Here is a 7016-nt window from a genome sequence, read left to right on the forward strand (position 1 = left end):
AGTTAATTTGTAGAGACTTGGGTTTGTGAGAAGTAAAGGTGAACTAAAAGTGTGAATGCCATTGGCAATTTTCATTCAAGTTGAACATTTCTAGTCATTGAATTATATTGACAATTAGTAATTTATGGTGAATGCGTTAAAGCTGTGCTGTGAGATAATTTGTTTTCTTAGTGTGCCAGTATCCAAAGCAAGTGTCAGACTAGTAATTTATCAGATTTATGGAGACCTTCTGAGGTTCACCAACCAACTCCCAGTTGTAGCATCACTGAGTCTCAGGGCCTCTCTGCACTCATGTCCTTTTGTATAAAATGAGTGTGATGTGAGCAAAGAAAAACTCCATCAAGCACAAGTCAGCGAAGGAAATGTGACTCACGTCAGGAAGAAACATCTTGGCATCTGGCCCATGGGGGAGAAAGACACGAAAATAAGTCACAAGAAAAATGAACAAGGCTATTACAAATGGTGGATAATTATCTATGGAAGTATGACATTGTAGTTGTATTTTTTCATTGTTAAGTTTGATTAATGGTACAAGACTTCAGCAAATCTGTATATAATCTCATTGAATGGTTTTCCTAGTAAATGCCTCATTGAGACCAGATGTAAAAATCACTTAAAAATTAGTCAGCAGTGATCCTAAAAAGCACGATGATCAAATGTTGCCTCTAAGAGGTGATAGATGAGCTCTCCATAGAAGCGCCCAGTCGTGGGTGAAACATTTATGTTTCTTTATCCATTTTACAAGGAGATGCAGCTGGGTGAAGAAGACTCATCTTATCACACGTGGTTCTATGTTTGTCTCTGTGCCAGTGTGATTGCTCACGTCAAGAGGAACTGACGCTGTTGATATTTCAACAGGTTTCATCTGAGATCAGACAGGTTGAATTAATCAAGAGTACCGTGTTTCCCCGAAAATAAGACCAGGTCTTGTACTAAGTTTTACTCCAAAAGACGCATTAGGGCTTATGTTCAGGAGATGTCCTCCTGAAAAATCACACTAGGGCTTATTTTCCGGTGAGGTCTTATTTTTGGGGAAACGCCGTAGTCACGAAGATACAAAACAGTATTTTTGAGGCGGTGAAGTCTGACAGAGGGAGGGCAGCAGAATGCACTGGGGCTGCACACGTACAACAAACATTGTTGTGCTGCGAGAAGCGACTGTGTCAGGCCCTTGCCCAAACGTTCTCTGCAGTTTTCTGATATTGCACACACTCCTGAATGCTCAGGTACTCCTCCTGCTCTTTGCACTGCGGCATCAATGCAGTTTAGCAAGGGAGAGACCCTTCTCCCTTTTGTAAATGGTCCTCTTTTCTTTCATAACGGCAGCCATGAAAAGAATGAATCTACCTCACAACTGCACGCTGATTTTATACATATATTTTCGAAATTTATTTGTAACAAAACTCGTGAGACAAAGAAGACAATACTAAGTTAGCCTGTGGAGTTTCAGGACTTTGAAGGCCTCTTGTTAGCTGTCGATAGAGGGAAACAATGTGGGAATATGAACTGACTACAAGGAGATTTCCATCCTGACTCTCACGCTATTTCTTAATGCTCTTAGTCAGGTCATAACATCGTGTTTGTGTCGTTGTTTCCTTATGCATAGAACTTGAATCATAAATCATTATCGACCTGTGTGACACGTACAAGTATACATAGCATAAGGCACACATTTAAAGGAACTGGAATACCAGTTGTCTGTGGAACAATCTGACGTCTTCAGCAACTAAATTATGAGTAAAAATAAAATACAGGAGAGGGGATACTATAGATTGAAGGTAGATGTATCAAACAATGGATGTTATTTGGATCTTAAACTAAAAACTTGATGTTTTGCACTTGGAAAATTTTAATGCCGCATGGATATTTAAAGATAGTATGGAGTAGATAATCATTTTATGAGGCTAAAAATATGACAGTTATTTTTGAGTCATTATGTTTGGGAGATGCATTTAACATTTAAGCATGAAATGATATGGTGTCCGAAATTATGTTCAGAATAATCTGGGAGAGAGACAGAGCAGGCTCTATGTTCTTAGATATATATGTTCTTGGGTAACTGAATTCTATGTATAGCCACCCACTCCTGCCCTGCACAGCTCTGCAAGGTCACACTTAGAGTAATCGTGTGGTTGGAGGAATCCAGGGTAGTGTCAAGAGGAGGAAGACAGTGTGTCTGCACTTTCATTTGGACATACAAACTTTCCTTTCTGTTCTTTTCTATCTATTTAATAAGAGTTCTTTGTGCTATAATTCGAATTTGGTCCTATGTGGTATTAGAAACTAGTATTTTATTTTGTTCCTGAATTTCCCTGCAACTTGAGCATGGACCTTCATTTTTATTCTGTTATCTTGTCGGTAAGGCAAAAATGATTTAACTTTGAAACTATTTCAATTTGTCAGATGTTCTGCGGCCTTTTGGGGCCTACGTTGTCAAATTCCAGAATTCCTTCTTGAACACCAGGCCATGAAATCTTGCTTACTTTTACTCTCCTTGGTAATCAAACTCCTTCACACAGGGAACATGGGGTTTATACTTAACACCACCTGGCAAATTGACATCTCTCTAATTCACTGAACTCAACGGATTCCTTCAAAACTGCCTGGCTTTTCTCCTATCTTCCTCTGTGTGGCTTGCACTCCCACTGTCTGAAATAGTCATTTCCGTCTTTGCAAACTCTATTCCAACCTCCATCCTTCCGACTTCGCACTGAATCTCAGCGGATGACTACTCCTGCTGTTTAACCACGAAAATAGAAGTTATTAGATAGGAAGTCCACCAACTTTCCTGCATCTATGAATAAATACGAATATTTGGCACCCAACTCCTCTCCCCACCCCCACCATTGGTAAATAATGGAATTCAATACCACCTCTAGGAACTGCTCCATTCATGCTTTTAAAATAAACTCACTCAATTGATTATTTTCAGTCCATGCTTTCAGCTTTACTCTCTCTCTCTGTGGTCTTCCATCAGTATTGAAGTATGGTTCAGTCGCTTCCATTTTAAAAAGAAAATAAAACAAAAATAAAATGAAACTCTGGATGTCATCAGACCACAGTATCTCCATCTAATCAGAGCCAAACTTTTTGAAAGAAACAGCTGTATGCACTAACTCAGTTTCTTCACCTCTGACTCACTCTTCAATGCCATCTCTCTCGGCTCTGCCCCACTACTCAACTGATTGCACAGGGACCCACTATACTGAGCTCCACAAAGCCAGTGGCAGCTCTCATCACTGCTGGCAGCACTGTTCAGGGGTCGTGGCATGGCTGAACCCCCCTGCTCTTTTTGGCGCTCTGCCCTCTCGGCTGCTGTGCCCCTGTTCTCTCCCCGTTATCCCCTCCCTCTGTAGCCAGTTCTCATTTTCCATGACCAGGTTGTCTTCTGTCCATTCTTTAGGCATTGATGTTGCTCCAGGTTCTGTTCCAGGCTACCCTTTCTTCTTACTTTACTCCTTTCCTATCCCATATACACCCATAGCCTCAATTACTGATGTCCAGAGTATTACCTTCTTTATTCTCTTGCTGAGATTTTCATTCTGCGTGCTGTTGGGACTGGATTTTTAGTCCATTTGTAGTATTTCCCCTGGGTGTCTCAGAAGCATCTCCGTCTCAATATCCTGAAACTGAACTCCTGCTTGTTCCCCAACATGCTGAAAAGACCCTCCAAAGAGTTCCCATTATTCATTAGCTCATCAAATTGTCTTAATTAGTTAAAATAATTTGCCTCTGATTCAGTCATATGTAGTAACTATTACATTCTTATGAAAGCCCAGGCATTGTCTATAAAAGTGGAAATTTATTTTATTTTTTTCTATTAAAACAGAAATAAAAATCTCTCTCTTTAAAAAAACAACAACAAACTCTGACTATCCTTATTCTTTACTGGAATGCTAGGTGATAGGAATTTCATTTTATCCAATCAGATGCAATTTATATTGTTCACAAAAATGACACATTGAACCCAGCTGATATTAATCATAGAACACTATGTTCTTATCTTTGGAATTCATCAATAAGGTAAATCTTATTTTCAGAATTGATTTCTTCCATTAGTACCTAATATAGCCAACAGTTACATTAATTTCACCTCTAGGTCTAAGCAGGATGCCAAAAAAAATGTGGGGGGAGGTAGCAGTTAGGGTGTTTCTACTTGTCATCATAGACGATTCCTGAAGGTCAAATCCCATTCCTTTGCCTCCAAATAATTGGCATTAGATAAAAGCAAATTCTTGCTGCTTAAGCAGCCAAAAGATTGGAATGTTCAACAAACACCTGTACTGGTAAGACTCCCAAAATGGTTGAGGGTGGAAAGGAGGCTGAAATTTATTACATAATTTATTTCAACTTGAATGTGAATTGGCTATCATACAATGAAAATAAAATTGCCTTGAGGTAATTAAAATGTGTGAATTTGAATCCCAGCTCTGTCATCGAAACCAAGGCTCTGCTGAATCAGACAGCAACCTGTGCCTTAGTTTCTCAAGCTTAGAAATGATGATCAAATGCCCCACTGACAATTTGTGCATGCGAAAGGATTTTGTAATTCAGTATTATACAATGATAAGCTATTATTCTTTAACAAAAATCATTGATTTCTAGGCCTCCAAATCATCAGATTGGGTCTCACTGCAGCTTAACGTTTTTAAAGCTTCCTGTTATGTGGAACTTTCCATCTGGGTGCCCTGGGGGAATCCAGACATGATCAAAACCCCTCCTGGATTCCTTGTGCTGATGACATCTACTGAGGCAAACAAAGAAACACAGAAACAAACAAAGCAAACCTAAGCTTTTTTATAACAGTCCTGTGGGACAGTATCCCAGAATTTTATTTCAAGGCACATGTTTATTTTGATGTGTCATCTTACTTTCACATTTTGGCTCTTATAATTTCACTTAATACAAAGATGTCAAACATTTGGTGCAAGACGCTTAGTAAAGAATATGTTTATTTTTCCCCAGTTGAATATTTTCTAGATGTATAAAAAAATTCTATGGGATGAAGTTATTATTAATTAAACAAAGAAACGATTACGGCTGGCTTTTGTCTCTCCTTACTTTTGAGACCATTTCTTTAGTCTGTTTTTGTCTTTCTGTTTCTCTGATTTCATTCCTGGACCTTGCCCTTTCTCCATCTTTTCGCTGCCCCAAAGGGGAAGGTAAGCTGGGTAGGGCCTTCCTCAGGGCCTCTCCTGAGGGGCTGGGCTTCCCTCTGATGTTCTCCTCCCACTTGCTGATGGTGAGACATTCCCGAGGTAACCCCTGTGCTCCAGGTTATCCCTGTGATGTGGGCATGTCAGGCACAGGTCTGGCCTGCCACAGGGGGCCTGGCCAACCCCCTCTTACACTTTCCACAGCATACCTGGTAGGACGTGTTGATCGCAGTCTACTACTTTACGTGCAGTTGTTAAGAATCCTGAGAGAGAGAGCTGAGAATAATTCAGTTTCTCCTGTCAGCGGATACACCTAGAACTGTTATGAGGCTGGAATGATCCAGTCTTTCAGCACCTCTTAGACAGGTGCTGTTCATTGGCCAATATTTCATTAGTTTGCAATTTATAAATCTGTTTAATAGGAAGAATAATCATATTTTGTTCATCTGCTCACATGCTTCTTCTTGGAAACCAAATGCTTTAACCTGCTAAACATGTATAGAAAATGTCTATAGTTTTGTTGCCAAAATGAAATACTTATATTTTAGCATCATTTTGTCACCTAATAAAAGCGTATCCTCTTTATTATCTTATTCTTCGTGGGGAAATAGATCCTCGATGTGTTACAGACATTTCACCTACTGTTAGAGGACAGTCACCCAAATATATGCTACAGGATTCTTTTTCTTTTTAAATTATTTTTCCCATCCTCCCCACACCATTCCCCTTTCAACCATCAGCATGTTCCCTATATCTCTGGGTCTGTTTCTGTCTTGTTTATTTATTTTCTTTATTTATTTGGATTCCAGAAATAAGTGATATCATATAGTATTTGTCTTTGATTTATTCCACTTAGCATAATACCTTCTAGCTGTTGTTGCAAATGACAGGGTTTCATTTTTTGTTGTTGTTAAGTATTCCATTGTGTGTATGTACCACATTTTTCTTCATCCAGTCATCTATTGATGGACACCCAGGTTGCTTCCATATCTTGGTTATTACTAGTAATGCTGCAGTGAACACAGGGTGCATATACGTTCTCGAATTAGTGCTTTTGTTTTCCTCAGCTACAAACCCACAAGGAGGATTGCTGGATCGTATGACAGCTCTATTTTTATTTTTTTGAGGACCCTCCACACTGTTTTCCAGAGTGGCTGCACCAATTTGCAATCCCACGACAGTGTATGATGGTTCCCTTTTCTCCACATCCTCGCCAGCATTTGTTATTTGTTGATTTATTGATAATAGTTATTCTGATAGTTGTGAAATGATATCTTATTGTGGTTTTGATTTGCATTCCCCTGATGATTAGTGACATTGAGTAAATATATGCTACACGATTCTTTTAAACACAGATGGCTAATAAATGTATACAGTTGTTCAATCTTACCATTGAGAAATGAAAGCTAACTGTACGAAGAGAGACATTTACCCACAAAATGGTGAAGATCAGGAATACTAATAATGGTATCAGTGAAAATATGGGGATACGGGTATGTCTTATATTGCTGGTAGGCATATAAGTTTGCACAAACTTTCTGAAGGCAGTTGGTCCAAATTTATCAAAAGCTTCTACCCCTTGAGTCAGCATTTCTACTTTTAAGAAACTACCCCAGGGAAGCAATACACGATGTTCACACAGCGGAGCAGCCACACAGAAAGCATAGCAGTCTTTTGATGATAGACAGAAATGGGAGTGATGTAAGCGTTCAACGAGGATGGATGGTTAAAGAAACACGGCGCCGTCGTACAACGTGCCCACTAAAATGCAGCGATAGAAATGCATGTTCTGACTTGGCAAGATAGTCACAATCTACCGGGACACGGAAAGATAAATCATTAAACAGCATTTTTTTTATT

This window comes from Rhinolophus hipposideros, assembly GCF_964194185.1.
Source record: "Rhinolophus hipposideros genome assembly, chromosome: 17".
Lineage (NCBI taxonomy): Eukaryota > Metazoa > Chordata > Mammalia > Chiroptera > Rhinolophidae > Rhinolophus > Rhinolophus hipposideros.